This window comes from Somniosus microcephalus, unplaced genomic scaffold, assembly GCF_052327205.1.
Source record: "Somniosus microcephalus isolate GS21.2 unplaced genomic scaffold, FLI_Smic_1.0 unresolved_chr1, whole genome shotgun sequence".
NCBI classification, from domain to species: domain Eukaryota; kingdom Metazoa; phylum Chordata; class Chondrichthyes; order Squaliformes; family Somniosidae; genus Somniosus; species Somniosus microcephalus.
In genome coordinates this window covers 22,239,976-22,258,847 of record NW_028225179.1, presented here as the reverse complement: position 1 = coordinate 22,258,847, position 18,872 = coordinate 22,239,976, and the positions used below count along the sequence as shown (strand labels likewise).

The window sequence follows — 18,872 nt, the reverse complement described above, 5'->3', positions numbered from 1 at the left end:
AAATTCTTCAGTTATCAGAAGATTGAAGGTTCAAGTCCTACAAAGGTCTTTTAATTATCTGGGCGACACTTTTTATATTCTGAATCTGGCGTGAAACCGGCCATTTTTGACAGTCCCTCATCTGAAGTAACGGAAGGCCTGTTGCTTACATTAAGCTGATTGTACATTTTCAACATTGTAGATCTGTGTGCACGGGCAGGATAAGCGGTGAAGTTGAATTTCTTTCAGGGTAGTTCTAATTAGATGTAAAAAGCAAGAAATGGAATATCTGAAAGCAGTATATTGGTGAGACGAGGTGGCCGAGAGGTTAAGGCGATGAACTGCTCATCTATTGTGCTCTGCACGCGTGGGTTCGAATCCCATCCTCGTCGTTACTGTATTACACGTTTGATGCTGATGCACTTTCCAAGCATTTCACTGAATATTACTTGAAATACAATTTCGTGAAAATTGCGCTGGTGTTGCTGGTCTGTGCCCCTGCATCGCTCATATCTTGTTAAAATTAAAATATTCCAAGAAATTTCTCAACCCACCTTGAATGAAAGTGGAGTATGAGATCGTGAATCGGAGATTGAGAACCCTCTCTTCCTTCTTCCTTCCTTTGAGATTGGCACCGAATGAAAAGACTAGCGGCAACAGAGGCAAATGATTAGGGAACAGGAACATAAATTTCTCCTTTGGAATTTCAAAAATATTTATCAAACTTAAAGACGAGATTTTCTGTTTTTGGGTCTTTGGTTGAGAGATAAATAATGCGCGAGAAATCCTCGTTCTTTTCAGCATTCTCTCATGGGATCTGAAGCCCCAGTTTAACATCTTACTAGAAGGACGGCACTGCCGACAGCGCAGCACTACCTCAGTACTGCCCTGGAGTGTCAGCCTGGATTATGCACTCAAGTCTCTGGAGTGAGGCTTGAGTATGCTGCCGCTGAGCCACGGCTGACACCTAAACTCAGTTCATTTGACTGGAGTAAAATGACGGAGATAATGGGAAAAATGATAATGGAGTAAATTTTCAACTTGGTGTCCAAGATTAAACCGGGCATCGTTTTAGAAACAGCCCGATTTATGTTGCCACAGATTTCATGAGCTTTGAAAATCAGGCCTGTCTATAATGGGCGGGGTCGCGGTCAGTTGCGAATCATTCTGGGTCTGTTTAAACCGCGAGTGCTCACAGCCCCGGATCATTCTGTGTCTGTTTGAAATGGCAGAGCTCACAATCTCGGATCATGCCGTTTTTTTGGAAGCAGAGCGATTTCAGCTTTGATGACCGAGTTGTTGAGTTTAAGAAAATGTGGCAGGGCTCGTCCGGGATTTGAACCCGGGACCTCTCGCATTTTAATCGTGAAATGCCCAAAGCGAGAATCATACCCCTAGACCAACGAGCCGCCGATATCATTTCCCATTTGAATTGAGTTTCACTGCGCTGGTGCGAATCCAGCTCACAGAGGACCTGTTAATACAGTTGAAATATTTTTATCTTTTCCTCAATCCACTTCTTTTTTCGAGCAGTTTCCTTGAACCTGTTCACAATTCGCCCCATAAAAAGAGATTCAGCGGCATCAGCGGCCGCATAGACTAACGGATTAGGCATCTGACTTCTGTTGCAAATTCTTCAGTTATCAGAAGATTGAAGGTTCAAGTCCTACAAAGGTCTTTTAATTATCTGGGCGACACTTTTTATATTCTGAATCTGGCGTGAAACCGGCCATTTTTGACAGTCCCTCATCTGAAGTAACGGAAGGCCTGTTGCTTACATTAAGCTGATTGTACATTTTCAACATTGTAGATCTGTGTGCACGGGCAGGATAAGCGGTGAAGTTGAATTTCTTTCAGGGTAGTTCTAATTAGATGTAAAAAGCAAGAAATGGAATATCTGAAAGCAGTATATTGGTGAGACGAGGTGGCCGAGAGGTTAAGGCGATGAACTGCTCATCTATTGTGCTCTGCACGCGTGGGTTCGAATCCCATCCTCGTCGTTACTGTATTACACGTTTGATGCTGATGCACTTTCCAAGCATGTCACTGAATATTACTTGAAATACAATTTCGTGAAAATTGCACTGGTGTTGCTGGTCTGTGCCCCTGCATTGCTCATATCTTGTTAAAATTAAAATATTCCAAGAAATTTCTCAACCCACCTTGAATGAAAGTGGAGTATGAGATCGTGAATCGGAGATTGAGAACCCTCTCTTCCTTCTTCCTTCCTTTGAGATTGGCACCGAATGAAAAGACTAGCGGCAACAGAGGCAAATGATTAGGGAACAGGAACATAAATTTCTCCTTTGGAATTTCAAAAATATTTATCAAACTTAAAGACGAGATTTTCTGTTTTTGGGTCTTTGGTTGAGAGGTAAATAATGCGCGAGAAATCCTCGTTCTTTTCAGTATTCTCTCATGGGATCTGAAGCCCCAGTTTAACATCTTACTAGAAGGACGGCACTGCCGACAGCGCAGCACTCCCTCAGTACTGCCCTGGAGTGTCAGCCTGGATTATGCACTCAAGCCTCTGGAGTGAGGCTTGAGTATGCTGCCGCTGAGCCACGGCTGACACCTAAACTCAGTTCATTTGGCTGGAGTAAAATGACGGAGATAAAGGGATAAATGATAATGGAGTAAACTTTCAACTTTGCGTCCAAGATTAAACCGGGCATCGTTTGAGAAGCAGCCCGATTTATGTTGCCACAGATTTCATAAGCTTTGAAAATCAGGCCTGCCTATAATGGGCGGGGTCGCGGTCAGTTGCGAATCATTCTGGGTCTGTTTAAACCGCGAGTGCTCACAGCCCCGGATCATTCTGTGTCTGTTTGAAATGGCAGAGCTCACAATCTCGGATCATGCCGTTTTTTTTAGAAGCAGAGCGATTTCAGCTTTGATGACCGAGTTGTTGTGTTTAAGAAAATGTGCGAGGGCTCGTCCGGGATTTTAACCCGGGACCTTTCGCATTTTAATCGTGAAATGCCCAAAGCGAGAATCATACCCCTAGACCAACGAGCCGCCGATATCATTTCCCATTTGCAGTGAGTTTCACTGCGCTGGTGCGAATCCAGCTCACAGAGGACCTGTTAATACAGGTGAAATATTTTTATCTTTTCCTCAATCCACTTCTTTTTTCGAGCAGTTTCCTTGAACCTGCTCACAATTCGCCCCATAAAAAGAGATTCAGCGGCATCAGCGGCCGCATAGACAAATGGATTAGGCATCTGACTTCTGTTGCAAATTCTTCAGTTATCAGAAGATTGAAGGTTCAAGTCCTACAAAGGTCTTTTAATTATCTGGGCGACACTTTTTATATTCTGAATCTGGCGTGAAACCGGCCATTTTTGACAGTCCCTCATCTGAAGTAACGGAAGGCCTGTTGCTTACATTAAGCTGATTGTACATTTTCAACATTGTAGATCTGTGTGCACGGGCAGGATAAGCGGTGAAGTTGAATTTCTTTCAGGGTAGTTCTAATTAGATGTAAAAAGCAAGAAATGGAATATCTGAAAGCAGTATATTGGTGAGACGAGGTGGCCGAGAGGTTAAGGCGATGAACTGCTCATCTATTGTGCTCTGCACGCGTGGGTTCGAATCCCATCCTCGTCGTTACTGTATTACACGTTTGATGCTGATGCACTTTCCAAGCATTTCACTGAATATTACTTGAAATACAATTTCGTGAAAATTGCACTGGTGTTGCTGGTCTGTGCCCCTGCATTGCTCATATCTTGTTAAAATTAAAATATTCCAAGAAATTTCTCAACCCACCTTGAATGAAAGTGGAGTATGAGATCGTGAATCGGAGATTGAGAACCCTCTCTTCCTTCTTCCTTCCTTTGAGATTGGCACCGAATGAAAAGACTAGCGGCAACAGAGGCAAATGATTAGGGAACAGGAACATAAATTTCTCCTTTGGAATTTCAAAAATATTTATCAAACTTAAAGACGAGATTTTCTGTTTTTGGGTCTTTGGTTGAGAGGTAAATAATGCGCGAGAAATCCTCGTTCTTTTCAGTATTCTCTCATGGGATCTGAAGCCCCAGTTTAACATCTTACTAGAAGGACGGCACTGCCGACAGCGCAGCACTCCCTCAGTACTGCCCTGGAGTGTCAGCCTGGATTATGCACTCAAGCCTCTGGAGTGAGGCTTGAGTATGCTGCCGCTGAGCCACGGCTGACACCTAAACTCAGTTCATTTGGCTGGAGTAAAATGACGGAGATAAAGGGATAAATGATAATGGAGTAAACTTTCAACTTTGCGTCCAAGATTAAACCGGGCATCGTTTGAGAAGCAGCCCGATTTATGTTGCCACAGATTTCATAAGCTTTGAAAATCAGGCCTGCCTATAATGGGCGGGGTCGCGGTCAGTTGCGAATCATTCTGGGTCTGTTTAAACCGCGAGTGCTCACAGCCCCGGATCATTCTGTGTCTGTTTGAAATGGCAGAGCTCACAATCTCGGATCATGCCGTTTTTTTTAGAAGCAGAGCGATTTCAGCTTTGATGACCGAGTTGTTGTGTTTAAGAAAATGTGCGAGGGCTCGTCCGGGATTTTAACCCGGGACCTTTCGCATTTTAATCGTGAAATGCCCAAAGCGAGAATCATACCCCTAGACCAACGAGCCGCCGATATAATTTCCCATTTGCAGTGAGTTTCACTGCGCTGGTGCGAATCCAGCTCACAGAGGACCTGTTAATACAGGTGAAATATTTTTATCTTTTCCTCAATCCACTTCTTTTTTCGAGCAGTTTCCTTGAACCTGCTCACAATTCGCCCCATAAAAAGAGATTCAGCGGCATCAGCGGCCGCATAGACAAATGGATTAGGCATCTGACTTCTGTTGCAAATTCTTCAGTTATCAGAAGATTGAAGGTTCAAGTCCTACAAAGGTCTTTTAATTATCTGGGCGACACTTTTGAAATTCTGAATCTGGCGTGAAACCGGCCATTTTTGACAGTCCCTCATCTGAAGTAACGGAAGGCCTGTTGCTTACATTAAGCGGATTGTACATTTTCAACATTGTAGATCTGTGTGCACGGGCAGGATAAGCGGTGAAGTTGAATTTCTTTCAGGGTCGTTCTAATTAGATGTAAAAAGCAAGAAATGGAATATCTGAAAGCAGTATATTGGTGAGACGAGGTGGCCGAGAGGTTAAGGCGATGGACTGTTAATCCATTGTGCTCTGCACGCGTGGGTTCGAATCCCATCCTCGTCGTTACTGTATTACACGTTTGATGCTGATGCACTTTCCAAGCATTTCACTGAATATTACTTGAAATACAATTTCGTGAAAATTGCACTGGTGTTGCTGCTCTGTGCCCCTGCATTGCTCATATCTTGTTAAAATTAAAATATTCCAAGAAATTTCTCAACCCACCTTGAATGAAAGTGGAGTATGAGATCGTAGATTGAGAACCCTCTCTTCCTTCTTCCTTCCTTTGAGGATTGGCACCGAATGAAAAGACTAGCGGCAACAGAGGCAAATGATTAGGGAACAGGAACATAAATTTCTCCTTTGGAATATCAAAAATATTTATCAAACTTAAAGACGAGATTTTCTGTTTTTGGGTCTTTGGTTGAGAGATAAATAATGCGCGAGAAATCCTCGTTCTTTTCAGCATTCTCTCATGGGATCTGAAGCCCCAGTTTAACATCTTACTAGAAGGACGGCACTGCCGACAGCGCAGCACTACCTCAGTACTGCCCTGGAGTGTCAGCCTGGATTATGCACTCAAGTCTCTGGAGTGAGGCTTGAGTATGCTGCCGCTGAGCCACGGCTGACACCTAAACTCAGTTCATTTGACTGGAGTAAAATGACGGAGATAATGGGAAAAATGATAATGGAGTAAATTTTCAACTTGGTGTCCAAGATTAAACCGGGCATCGTTTTAGAAACAACCCGATTTATGTTGCCACAGATTTCATAAGCTTTGAAAATCAGGCCTGTCTATAATGGGCGGGGTCGCGGTCAGTTGCGAATCATTCTGGGTCTGTTTAAACCGCGAGTGCTCACAGCCCCGGATCATTCTGTGTCTGTTTGAAATGGCAGAGCTCACAATCTCGGATCATGCCGTTTTTTTAGAAGCAGAGCGATTTCAGCTTTGATGACCGAGTTGTTGAGTTTAACAAAATGTACCAGGGCTCGTCCGGGATTTGAACCCGGGACCTCTCGCATTTTAATCGTGAAATGCCCAAAGCGAGAATCATACCCCTAGACCAACGAGCCGCCGATATTATTTCCCATTTGCATTGAGTTTCACTGCGCTGGTGCGAATCCAGCTCACAGAGGACCTGTTAATACAGTTGAAATATCTTTTCCTCAATCCACTTCTTTTTTCGAGCAGTTTCCTTGAACCTGTTCACAATTCGCCCCATAAAAAGAGATTCAGCGGCATCAGCGGCCGCATAGACTAACGGATTAGGCATCTGACTTCTGTTGCAAATTCTTCAGTTATCAGAAGATTGAAGGTTCAAGTCCTACAAAGGTCTTTTAATTATCTGGACGACACTTTTTATATTCTGAATCTGGCGTGAAACCGGCCATTTTTGACAGTCCCTCATCTGAAGTAACGGAAGGCCTGTTGCTTACATTAAGCTGATTGTACATTTTCAACATTGTAGATCTGTGTGCACGGGCAGGATAAGCGGTGAAGTTGAATTTCTTTCAGGGTAGTTCTAATTAGATGTAAAAAGCAAGAAATGGAATATCTGAAAGCAGTATATTGGTGAGACGAGGTGGCCGAGAGGTTAAGGCGATGGACTGTTAATCCATTGTGCTCTGCACGCGTGGGTTCGAATCCCATCCTCGTCGTTACTGTATTACACGTTTGATGCTGATGCTGATGCACTTTCCAAGCATTTCACTGAATATTACTTGAAATACAATTTCGTGAAAATTGCACTGGTGTTGCTGGTCTGTGCCCCTGCATTGCTCATATCTTGTTAAAATTAAAATATTCCAAGAAATTTCTCAACCCACCTTGAATGAAAGTGGAGTATGAGATCGTGAATCGTAGATTGAGAACCCTCTCTTCCTTTGAGATTGGCACCGAATGAAAAGACTAGCGGCAACAGAGGCAAATGATTAGGGAACAGGAACATAAATTTCTCCTTTGGAATTTCAAAAATATTTATCAAACTTAAAGACGAGATTTTCTGTTTTTGGGTCTTTGGTTGAGAGATAAATAATGAGCGAGAAATCCTCGTTCTTTTCAGCATTCTCTCATGGGATCTGAAGCCCCAGTTTAACATCTTACTAGAAGGACGGCACTGCCGACAGCGCAGCACTTCCTCAGTACTGCCCTGGAGTGTCAGCCTGGATTATGCACTCAAGTCTCTGGAGTGAGGCTTGAGTATGCTGCCGCTGAGCCACGGCTGACACCTAAACTCAGTTCATTTGACTGGAGTAAAATGACGGAGATAATGGGAAAAATGATAATGGAGTAAATTTTCAACTTGGTGTCCAAGATTAAACCGGGCATCGTTTTAGAAACAGCCCGATTTATGTTGCCACAGATTTCATAAGCTTTGAAAATCAGGCCTGTCTATAATGGGCGGGGTCGCGGTCAGTTTCGAATCATTCTGGGTCTGTTTAAACCGCGAGTGCTCACAGCCCCGGATCATTCTGTGTCTGTTTGAAATGGCAGAGCTCACAATCTCGGATCATGCCGTTTTTTTAGAAGCAGAGCGATTTCAGCTTTGATGACCGAGTTGTTGAGTTTAAGAAAATGTGCCAGGGCTCGTCCGGGATTTGAACCCGGGACCTCTCGCATTTTAATCGTGAAATGCCCAAAGCGAGAATCATACCCCTAGACCAACGAGCCGCCGATATCATTTCCCATTTGCATTGAGTTTCACTGCGCTGGTGCGAATCCAGCTCACAGAGGACCTGTTAATACAGTTGAAATATTTTTATCTTTTCCTCAATCCACTTCTTTTTTCGAGCAGTTTCCTTGAACCTGTTCACAATTCGCCCCATAAAAAGAGTTTCAGCGGCATCAGCGGCCGCATAGACTAACGGATTAGGCATCTGACTTCTGTTGCAAATTCTTCAGTTATCAGAAGATTGAAGGTTCAAGTCCTACAAAGGTCTTTTAATTATCTGGGCGACACTTTTTATATTCTGAATCTGGCGTGAAACCGGCCATTTTTGACAGTCCCTCATCTGAAGTAACGGAAGGCCTGTTGCTTACATTAAGCTGGTTGTACATTTTCAACATTGTAGATCTGTGTGCACGGGCAGGATAAGCGGTGAAATTGAATTTCTTTCAGGTTAGTTCTAATTAGATGTAAAAAGCAAGAAATGGAATATCTGAAAGCAGTATATTGGTGAGACGAGGTGGCCGAGAGGTTAAGGCGATGGACTGCTAATCCATTGTGCTCTGCACGCGTGGGTTCGAATCCCATCCTCGTCGTTACTGTATTACACGTTTGATGCTGATGCACTTTCCAAGCATTTCACTGAATATTACTTGAAATACAATTTCGTGAAAATTGCACTGGTGTTGCTGGTCTGTGCCCCTGCATTGCTCATATCTTGTTAAAATTAAAATATTCCAAGAAATTTCTCAACCCACCTTGAATGAAAGTGGAGTATGAGATCGTGAATCGTAGATTGAGAACCCTCTCTTCCTTTGAGATTGGCACCGAATGAAAAGACTAGCGGCAACAGAGGCAAATGATTAGGGAACAGGAACATAAATTTCTCCTTTGGAATTTCAAAAATATTTATCAAACTTAAAGACGAGATTTTCTGTTTTTGGGTCTTTGGTTGAGAGATAAATAATGAGCGAGAAATCCTCGTTCTTTTCAGCATTCTCTCATGGGATCTGAAGCCCCAGTTTAACATCTTACTAGAAGGACGGCACTGCCGACAGCGCAGCACTTCCTCAGTACTGCCCTGGAGTGTCAGCCTGGATTATGCACTCAAGTCTCTGGAGTGAGGCTTGAGTATGCTGCCGCTGAGCCACGGCTGACACCTAAACTCAGTTCATTTGACTGGAGTAAAATGACGGAGATAATGGGAAAAATGATAATGGAGTAAATTTTCAACTTGGTGTCCAAGATTAAACCGGGCATCGTTTTAGAAACAGCCCGATTAATGTTGCCACAGATTTCATAAGCTTTGAAAATCAGGCCTGTCTATAATGGGCGGGGTCGCGGTCAGTTTCGAATCATTCTGGGTCTGTTTAAACCGCGAGTGCTCACAGCCCCGGATCATTCTGTGTCTGTTTGAAATGGCAGAGCTCACAATCTCGGATCATGCCGTTTTTTTAGAAGCAGAGCGATTTCAGCTTTGATGACCGAGTTGTTGAGTTTAAGAAAATGTGCCAGGGCTCGTCCGGGATTTGAACCCGGGACCTCTCGCATTTTAATCGTGAAATGCCCAAAGCGAGAATCATACCCCTAGACCAACGAGCCGCCGATATCATTTCCCATTTGCATTGAGTTTCACTGCGCTGGTGCGAATCCAGCTCACAGAGGACCTGTTAATACAGTTGAAATATTTTTATCTTTTCCTCAATCCACTTCTTTTTTCGAGCAGTTTCCTTGAACCTGTTCACAATTCGCCCCATAAAAAGAGTTTCAGCGGCATCAGCGGCCGCATAGACTAACGGATTAGGCATCTGACTTCTGTTGCAAATTCTTCAGTTATCAGAAGATTGAAGGTTCAAGTCCTACAAAGGTCTTTTAATTATCTGGGCGACACTTTTTATATTCTGAATCTGGCGTGAAACCGGCCATTTTTGACAGTCCCTCATCTGAAGTAACGGAAGGCCTGTTGCTTACATTAAGCTGGTTGTACATTTTCAACATTGTAGATCTGTGTGCACGGGCAGGATAAGCGGTGAAATTGAATTTCTTTCAGGTTAGTTCTAATTAGATGTAAAAAGCAAGAAATGGAATATCTGAAAGCAGTATATTGGTGAGACGAGGTGGCCGAGAGGTTAAGGCGATGGACTGCTAATCCATTGTGCTCTGCACGCGTGGGTTCGAATCCCATCCTCGTCGTTACTGTATTACACGTTTGATGCTGATGCACTTTCCAAGCATTTCACTGAATATTACTTGAAATACAATTTCGTGAAAATTGCACTGGTGTTGCTGCTCTGTGCCCCTGCATTGCTCATATCTTGTTAAAATTAAAATATTCCAAGAAATTTCTCAACCCACCTTGAATGAAAGTGGAGTATGAGATCGTGAATCGTAGATTGAGAACCCTCTCTTCCTTCTTCCTTCCTTTGAGGATTGGCACCGAATGAAAAGACTAGCGGCAACAGAGGCAAATGATTAGGGAACAGGAACATAAATTTCTCCTTTGGAATATCAAAAATATTTATCAAACTTAAAGACGAGATTTTCTGTTTTTGGGTCTTTGGTTGAGAGATAAATAATGCGCAAGAAATCCTCGTTCTTTTCAGCATTCTCTCATGGGATCTGAAGCCCCAGTTTAACATCTTACTAGAAGGACGGCACTGCCGACAGCGCAGCACTACCTCAGTACTGCCCTGGAGTGTCAGCCTGGATTATGCACTCAAGTCTCTGGAGTGAGGCTTGAGTATGCTGCCGCTGAGCCACGGCTGACACCTAAACTCAGTTCATTTGGCTGGAGTAAAATGACGGAGATAATGGGAAAAATGATAATGGAGTAAATTTTCAACTTGGTGTCCAAGATTAAACCGGGCATCGTTTTAGAAACAGCCCGATTAATGTTGCCACAGATTTCATCAGCTTTGAAAATCAGGCCTGTCTATAATGGGCGGGGTCGCGGTCAGTTGCGAATCATTCTGGGTCTGTTTAAACCGCGAGTGCTCACAGCCCCGTATCATTCTGTGTCTGTTTGAAATGGCAGAGCTCACAATCTCGGATCATGCCGTTTTTTTAGAAGCAGAGCGATTTCAGCTTTGATGACCGAGTTGTTGAGTTTAAGAAAATGTGCCAGGGCTCGTCCGGGATTTGAACCCGGGACCTCTCGCATTTTAATCGTGAAATGCCCAAAGCGAGAACCAGTCGGGACCAGCGGGAGCAGCGAGGAGGAGCTCGGCAGGAAACCCGGCGACCAGCGAGGCCCGAGACCAGTCGGGAGCAGTGTGAGACCGGTATAAAAACCGGAGAGAGGCGAGGCCCGAGACCAGTCGGGACCAGTGGGAGCAGCGAGGAGGAGCTCGGCAGGAAACCCGGCGACCAGCGAGGCCCGAGACCAGTCGGGAGCAGTGTGAGACCGGTATAAAAATCGGAGAGAGGCGAGGCCCGAGACCAGTCGGGACCAGCGGGAGCAGCGAGGAGGAGCTCGGCAGGAAACCCGGCGACCAGCGAGGCCCGAGACCAGTCGGGAGCAGTGTGAGACCGGTATAAAACCGGAGAGAGGCGAGGCCCGAGACCAGTCGGGACCAGTGGGAGCAGCGAGGAGGAGCTCGGCAGGAAACCCGGCGACCAGCGAGGCCCGAGACCAGTCGGGAGCAGTGTGAGACCGGTATAAAAACCGGAGAGAGGCGAGGCGTACCAACTCAGCAGCGGGGAGTGAGCTGGTGCAGTCGGGAGAGCAGGAGGCCAGTAACTGGTGAGTTTAAAAGCTCACCTTTCGCGGGCTTTTTCTTTCACAGCTGGTGCAGTCGGGAGAGCAGGAGGCCAGTAACTCTTATATAGGTGGAGCTGTTGCTAAACCCGAAACACTACAGTGTAGTGTCTCCCACCCTTCCACCTCCTCTAACCTTTTAGGGGTTAGGGGAAGTTGAAAAGGTAGGTTCAATTTATTTTATTTCAGGAGCCTAACCTCGGTGGAAAAGGTTCCAGGACAGGAGGCGGCAGTGAAAATACAACACCAGAAAACAGGTAGGTGACTGGTTGGTGAGTACTTTCACAAACTTATTCTAAGTAGAATTCAATAATTAAGCTAAATCGTAGTAAATAAAAGGGTATTGTAAGGGTTAAGTCATGGAAGGGCAGCTCAGACCCGTGTCATGCTCCTCCTGTGCCATGTGGGAAATCAGGGACACTGTCTCTGACAACTATGTGTGCAGGAAGTGTGTCCAGCTGCAGCTCCTAGCGGACCGCATGGCGGCGCTGGAGCTGCGAATGGACTCACTCTGGAGCATACGTGATGCTGAGGATGTTGTGGATAGCACATTCAGTGAGTTGGCCACACCGCAGGTAAAGGCTAGCTCAGACAGTAAATGGGTGACCAAAAGGCAGGGTAAAGGCAGGAAGGTAGTGCAGGAGTCACCTGTGGTCATCTCCCTCCAAAACAGGTTTACCGTTTTGGGTACTGTTGGGGGAGATGACTTACCAGGGGAAGGCACCAGCAGCCAGGTTCAGGGCACCATGATTGGCTCTGCTGCACAGAAGGGAGGGAAAAAGAGGGATAGGGCTATAGTGATAGGGGATTCAATTGTAAGGGGGATAGATAGGAGTTTCTGTGGCCGAGACCGAGACTCCAAGATGGTATGTTGCCTCCCTGGTGCAAGGGTCAAGGATGTCTCGGAGCGGGTGCAGAGCATTCTGAAGGGGGAGGGGGATCAGCCAGTTGTCGTGGTACATGTAGGTACCAACGATGTAGGTAAAAAGAGGGAGGAGGTCCTACAAGCTGAATTTAGGGAGTTAGGAGCTAAATTGAAAAGTAGGACTTCAAAGGTAGTAATCTCTGGATTGCTACCAGTGCCACGAGCTAATAAGATTAGAGAGAGTAAGATAGATAAGCTAAATACGTGGCTTGAGCAGTGGTGCAAGGGAGAGGGATTTAAATTCTTGAGGCATTGGAACCAGTTCTTGGGGAGGAGTGACCTGTACCAAGGGGACGGTCTACACCTGAACTGTGAGGGAGCCGATGTCCTCGGGCTAATATTTTCTAGGACGGTTCGGGAGGATTTAAACTAATTTGACAGGGGGATGGGAACCTAGGTAGTGGAAAAGAGGGAAGTCATATGAAGTCAGAAATAGATGGTAGAAAGGTGAGAAGCAATAAGCAAAGGAAAGAAACACAAAGGGCCAAACTAATTCATAATGAGAGTGTGAAAAAAGCAAGCCTGAAGGCTTTGTATCTTAATGCTAGAAGCATTAGGAACAAGGTGGATGAATTAGTTCTGGAAATAGAGGTAAACAAGTATGATTTGATTGGGATTACAGAAACGTGGCTGTAGGGTGGGCAAGGCTGGGAACTTAACATCCAGGGATATACAATATTTAGGAAGGATCGGCAAAAAGGTAGGGGAGGTGGGGTAGCATTGCTGGTAAAGGAGGGGATTAATGCAATGGAAAGGAAGGATATTAACTCGGATGAAACGGAATCTGTATGGGTAGAAATGAGAAATAGCAAGGGGAGAAAAACGTTAGTGGGTGTGATATATAGGCCTCCAAATAGTAATATGGAGGTGAGGGAAGGCATAAAAAGGGAAATTAGAGAAGCGTGCGATAAGAGCACAGCTGTCATCATGGGTGACTTTAATTTACATATTGATTGGACTACCCAAATTAGTAAAAATTCTGAGGAGGAGGAATTCCTGGAATGTTTTCGGGACGGTTATCTGGACCAATATGTCGAGGAGCCGACTCGAGATCAGGCCATTTTAGACTGGGTATTGTGCAATGAGAAGGGACTTATCACCAATCTTCTTGTACGAGGCCCCTTGGGTCAGAGCGATCATAATATGATCGAGCTCTCAGTCGAGATGGAGAGTGAGGAAATTGAATCAGAGACTAAGGTCCAGAACTTAAATAAAGGGAATTACGAGGGTATGAGACGGGAATTGGGTAAGATTGATTGGGTGGTGTTTCTGGGGGGATTGACAGTGGATAGACAATGGCAAGCATTCAAAGATAGAATGGAAGAATTCCAGAACATGTTTATACCGGTTTGGCATAAAAATAAACCTAAAAAGGTGACTCAACCGTGGATAACGAGGGAAATTAGGGACAGCATAAAATCAAAAAAAAGGGCATATCAACTGGCAAAAAAAAGCACCAGACCGGAAGATTGGGGGCAGTACAGGATACAGCAGAAGAGGACAAAGGGATTAATCAGGAAGGGGAAAATAGAATACGAAAGTAAACTTGCAGCAAAAATAAAGACAGACTGCAAAAGCTTTTATCGGTATATCAGGAGGAAAAGACTGGTAAAATCCCAAGTCGGTCCCCTGCAGTCCGATTCGGGAGAATATATAATGGAGAATAAGGAAATGGCAGACCAATTAAACTCATACTTTGGTTCTGTATTCACAAAGGAGGACACAAATAACCTCCCAGGAATATCGGCAAACATAGGGACTAATGAGAGGGAGGAGCTGACAGAAATTAGTATCTCTAGGGATATGGTGTTGGGTAAGTTGAGGGGACTGAAGGCCGACAAATCCCCGGGGCCTGATAAACTACATCCTAGGGTACTTAAGGAGGTGGCCCTGGAGATAGCAGATGCTCTAAGGATCATCTTCCGGAACTCCATTGACTCGGGAACAGTACCCGTGGATTGGAGGGTAGCTAATGTTACCCCAATATTTAAAAAGGGGGGTAGAGAGAAAGCAGGGAATTATAGACCAGTAAGCCTTACATCGGTTGTGGGCAAAATGCTAGAGTCCATTATTAAGGATAAAATAGCGGAGCACTTGACAAATGGGGAAAGGATCGGACAGAGTCAACATGGATTTACAAAGGGTAAATCGTGTTTGACTAATCTGCTGGAATTTTTTGAGGAAGTAACTGGTAAAATAGATGGGGGAGAGCCAGTGGATGTGGTGTACCTTGACTTCCAGAAAGCCTTCGATAAGGTTCCACACAAAAGATTGTCATGCAAAATTAAGGCTCATGGGATTGGGGGCAAAGTATTAACGTGGATAGAGAACTGGCTGGCGGATAGAAAACAGAGAGTTGGAATAAACGGCTCGTTTTCAGAGTGGCAGGCAGTGACCAGCGGGGTGCCGCAAGGATCTGTCCTGGGACCCCAGCTGTTCACAATATATATAAATGATCTGGATCAGGGAATTGGATGCAATATTTCCAAATTCGCTGACGACACTAAACTAGGAGGAGGGGTGGGCTCTGATGAGGATGTCAGGAGGCTACAGTGCGATTTGGACAGGTTGGGGGAATGGGCGGATACGTGGCAGATGCACTATAATGTGGATAAATGCGAGGTTATCCACTTTGGGGGTAAAAACAGGAGGGTAGATTATTATCTAAATGGCAATAGATTGGGAGATGGGGAAGTGCAGAGGGACCTGGGTGTTCTTGTGCACCAGTCACTGAAGGAGAGCATGCAGGTGCAACAGGCGATTAAGAAGGCAAATGGTATGTTGGCCTTCATTTCAAGGGGGTTCGAGTATAGGAATAGGGATACCTTACTACAGCTGTACAAGGTGCTGGTGAGACCGCATCTGGAGTATTGTGTACAGTTTTGGTCGCCCCATCTGCGGAAGGATGTTCTTGCCATGGAAAGAGTGCAACGGCGATTCACCAGGCTGATACCTGGAATGGCGGGAATGACCTACGAAGAGAGATTAAATAGTTTGGGCTTGTACTCACTGGAGTTTAGAAGATTGAGAGGGGATCTCATCGAAACATATAAAATTATGGCAGGCCTGGACAGGCTGAATTCAGAGAGAATGTTTCCAATGGCCAGGGAGCACAGAACCAGGGGCCACAGTCTAAAAATAGCGGGCAAATCATTTAAAACAGAGATGAGGAAGAATTTCTTCACTCAAAGAGTGGTGAGCCTGTGGAATTCCCTGCCACAGAGGGCTGTGAAGGCTAATTCAATAAATAGTTTCAAGAGAGAATTGGATATATTTCTGAAGGCTAAGGGGATTAAGGGTTACGGAGAAAAGGCGGGGACGGGGTACTGAACTGGTAAGATCATCTATGATCTCAGACGAGGATCAGCCATGATCTCATTGAATGGCGGAGCAGGCTCGAAGGGCCGAATGGCCTACTCCTGTTCCTATCTCTATGTTACTATGTTATACCCCTAGACCAACGAGCCGCCGATATCATTTCCCATTTGCATTGAGTTGCACTGCGCTGGTGCGAATCCAGCTCACAGAGGACCTGTTAATACAGTTGAAATATTTTTATCTTTTCCTCAATCCACTTCTTTTTTCGAGCAGTTTCCTTGAACCTGTTCACAATTCGCCCTATAAAAAGAGATTCAGCGGCATCAGCGGCCGCATAGACTAATGCATTAGGCATCTGACTTCTGTTGCAAATTCTTTAGTTATCAGAAGATTGAAGGTTCAAGTCCTACAAAGGTCTTTTAATTATCTGGGCGACACTTTTTATATTCTGAATCTGGCGTGAAACCGGCCATTTTTGACAGTCCCTCATCTGAAGTAACGGAAGGCCTGTTGCTTACATTAAGCTGATTGTACATTTTCAACATTGTAGATCTGTGTGCACGGGCAGGATAAGCGGTGAAGTTGAATTTCTTTCAGGTTAGTTCTAATTAGATGTAAAAAGCAAGAAATGGAATATCTGAAAGCAGTATATTGGTGAGACGAGGTGGCCGAGAGGTTAAGGCGCTGGACTGCTAATCCATTGTGCTCTGCACGCGTGGGTTCGAATCCCATCCTCGTCGTTACTGTATTACACGTTTGATGCTGATGCACTTTCCAAGCATTTCACTGAATATTACTTGAAATACAATTTCGTGAAAATTGTATTGGTGTTGCTGGTCTGTGCCCCTGCATTGCTCATATCTGGTTAAAATTAAAATATTCCAAGAAATTTCTCAACCCACCTTGAATGAAAGTGGAGTATGAGATCGTGAATCGGAGATTGAGAATCCTTTCTTCCTTCCTTTGAGATTGGCACCGAATGACAAGACTAGCGGCAACAGAGGCAAATGATTAGTGGAACAGGAACATAAATTTCTCCTTTGGAATTTCAAAAATATTTATCAAACTTAAAGACGAGATTTTCTGTTTTTGGGTCTTTGGTTGAGAGATAAATAATGCGCGAGAAATCCTCGTTCTTTTCAGCATTCTCTCATGGGATCTGAAGCCCCAGTTTAACATCTTACTAGAAGGACGGCACTGCCGACAGCGCAGCACTACCTCAGTACTGCCCTGGAGTGTCAGCCTGGATTATGCACTCAAGTCTCTGGAGTGAGGCTTGAGTATGCTGCCGCTGAGCCACGGCTGACACCTAAATTCAGTTCATTTGGCTGGAGTAAAATGACGGAGATAATGGGAAAAATGATAATGGAGTAAATTTTCAAATTGGTGTCCAAGATGAAACCGGGCTTCGTTTTAGAAACAGCCCGATTTATGTTGCCACAGATTTCATAAGCTTTGAAAATCAGGCCTGTCTATAATGGGCGGGGTCGCGGCAGTTGCGAATCATTCTGGGTCTGTTTGAACCGCGAGTGCTCACAGCCCCGGATCATTCTGTGTCTGATTGAAATGGCAGAGCTCACAATCTCGGATCATGCCGTTTTTTTAGAAGCAGAGCGATTTCAGCTTTGATGACCGAGTTGTTGTGTTTAAGAAAATGTGCCAGGGCTCGTCCGGGATTTGAACCCGGGATCTCTCGCATTTTAATCGTGAAATGCCCCAAGCGAGAATCATACCCCTAGACCAACGAGCCGCCGATATCATTTCCCATTTGCATTGAGTTGCACTGCGCTGGTGCGAATCCAGCTCACAGAGGACCTGTTAATACAGTTGAAATATTTTTATCTTTTCCTCAATCCACTTCTTTTTTCGAGCAGTTTCCTTGAACCTGCTCACAATTCGCCCCATAAAAAGAGATTCAGCGGCATCAGCGGCCGCATAGACTAATGGATTAGGCATCTGACTTCTGTTGCACTTCTTCAGTTATCAGAAGATTGAAGGTTCAAGTCCTACAAAGGTCTTTTAATTATCTGGGCGTCACTTTTTATATTCTGAATCTGGCGTGAAACCGGCCATTTTTGACAGTCCCTCATCTGAAGTAACGGAAGGCCTGTTGCTTACATTAAGCTGATTGTACATTTTCAACATTGTAGATCTGTGTGCACGGGCAGGATAAGCGGTGAAGTTGAATTTCTTTCAGGGTAGTTCTAATTAGATGTAAAAAGCAAGAAATGGAATATCTGAAAGCAGTATATTGGTGAGACGAGGTGGCCGAGAGGTTAAGGCGATGGATTGCTTAATCCATTGTGTCTCTGTACGCGTGGGTTCGAATCCCATCCTCGTCGTTACTGTATTACACGTTTGATGCTGATGCACTTTCCAAGCATTTCACTGAATATTACTTGAAATACAATTTCGTGAAAATTGCAGTGGTGTTGCTGGTATGTGCCCCTGCGTTGCTCATATCTTGTTAAAATTAAAATATTCCAAGAAATTTCTCAACCCACCTTGAATGAAAGTGGAGTATGAGATCGTGAATCGGAGATTGAGAACCCTCTCTTCCTTCTTCCTTCCTTTGAGATTGGCACCGAATGACAAGACTAGCGGCAACAGAGGCAAATGATTAGTGGAACAGGAACATAAATTTCTCCTTTGGAATTTCAAAAATATTTATCAAACTTAAAGACGAGATTTTCTGTTTTTGGGTCTTTGGATGAGAGATAAATAATGCGCGAGAAATCCTCGCTCTTTTCAACATTCTCTCATGGGATCTGAAGCCCCAGTTTAACATCTTACTAGAAGGACGGCACTGCCGACAGTGCAGCACTACCTCAGTACTGCCCTGGAGTGTCAGCCTGGATTATGCACTCAATTCTCTGGAGTGAGGCTTGAGTATGCTACCGCTGAGCCACGGCTGACACCTAAACTCAGTTCATTTGGCTGGAGTAAAATGACGGAGATAAAGGGATAAATGATAATGGAGTAAACTTTCAACTTTGCGTCCAAGATTAAACCGGGCATCGTTTGAGAAGCAGCCCGATTTACGTTGCCATAGATTTCATAAGCATAGAAAAT

At 44.6% G+C, this 18,872-nt stretch overlaps 10 non-coding genes across 10 annotated transcripts; 5 read left to right on the top strand and 5 right to left on the bottom strand.

Annotated features, from left to right (window-relative positions):
• Nucleotides 1-1,300: 1,300 nt before the first annotated feature.
• On the bottom strand, nucleotides 1,301-1,388 carry trnap-ugg (transfer RNA proline (anticodon UGG)). Its single transcript is given in 2 exon segments — nucleotides 1,301-1,336; nucleotides 1,353-1,388. It is a non-coding gene; the product is annotated as a tRNA-Pro (tRNA).
• A 3,727-nt stretch (nucleotides 1,389-5,115) lies between these two features.
• Nucleotides 5,116-5,197, top strand: trnan-guu (transfer RNA asparagine (anticodon GUU)). Its single transcript has one exon. It is a non-coding gene; the product is annotated as a tRNA-Asn (tRNA).
• Nucleotides 5,198-6,120: 923 nt separating this feature from the next.
• trnap-ugg (transfer RNA proline (anticodon UGG)) lies at nucleotides 6,121-6,208 on the bottom strand. The gene is given in 2 exon segments: nucleotides 6,121-6,156; nucleotides 6,173-6,208. It is a non-coding gene; the product is annotated as a tRNA-Pro (tRNA).
• Nucleotides 6,209-6,711: 503 nt separating this feature from the next.
• On the top strand, nucleotides 6,712-6,793 carry trnan-guu (transfer RNA asparagine (anticodon GUU)). Its single transcript has one exon. It is a non-coding gene; the product is annotated as a tRNA-Asn (tRNA).
• A 924-nt stretch (nucleotides 6,794-7,717) lies between these two features.
• On the bottom strand, nucleotides 7,718-7,805 carry trnap-ugg (transfer RNA proline (anticodon UGG)). The gene is given in 2 exon segments: nucleotides 7,718-7,753; nucleotides 7,770-7,805. It is a non-coding gene; the product is annotated as a tRNA-Pro (tRNA).
• Nucleotides 7,806-8,314: 509 nt separating this feature from the next.
• On the top strand, nucleotides 8,315-8,396 carry trnas-gcu (transfer RNA serine (anticodon GCU)). Its single transcript has one exon. It is a non-coding gene; the product is annotated as a tRNA-Ser (tRNA).
• A 918-nt stretch (nucleotides 8,397-9,314) lies between these two features.
• Nucleotides 9,315-9,402, bottom strand: trnap-ugg (transfer RNA proline (anticodon UGG)). The gene is given in 2 exon segments: nucleotides 9,315-9,350; nucleotides 9,367-9,402. It is a non-coding gene; the product is annotated as a tRNA-Pro (tRNA).
• A 509-nt stretch (nucleotides 9,403-9,911) lies between these two features.
• trnas-gcu (transfer RNA serine (anticodon GCU)) lies at nucleotides 9,912-9,993 on the top strand. The gene has a single exon. It is a non-coding gene; the product is annotated as a tRNA-Ser (tRNA).
• A 6,465-nt stretch (nucleotides 9,994-16,458) lies between these two features.
• Nucleotides 16,459-16,540, top strand: trnas-gcu (transfer RNA serine (anticodon GCU)). Its single transcript has one exon. It is a non-coding gene; the product is annotated as a tRNA-Ser (tRNA).
• A 922-nt stretch (nucleotides 16,541-17,462) lies between these two features.
• On the bottom strand, nucleotides 17,463-17,550 carry trnap-ggg (transfer RNA proline (anticodon GGG)). The gene is given in 2 exon segments: nucleotides 17,463-17,498; nucleotides 17,515-17,550. It is a non-coding gene; the product is annotated as a tRNA-Pro (tRNA).
• Between the last annotated feature and the right edge of the window lie 1,322 nt (nucleotides 17,551-18,872).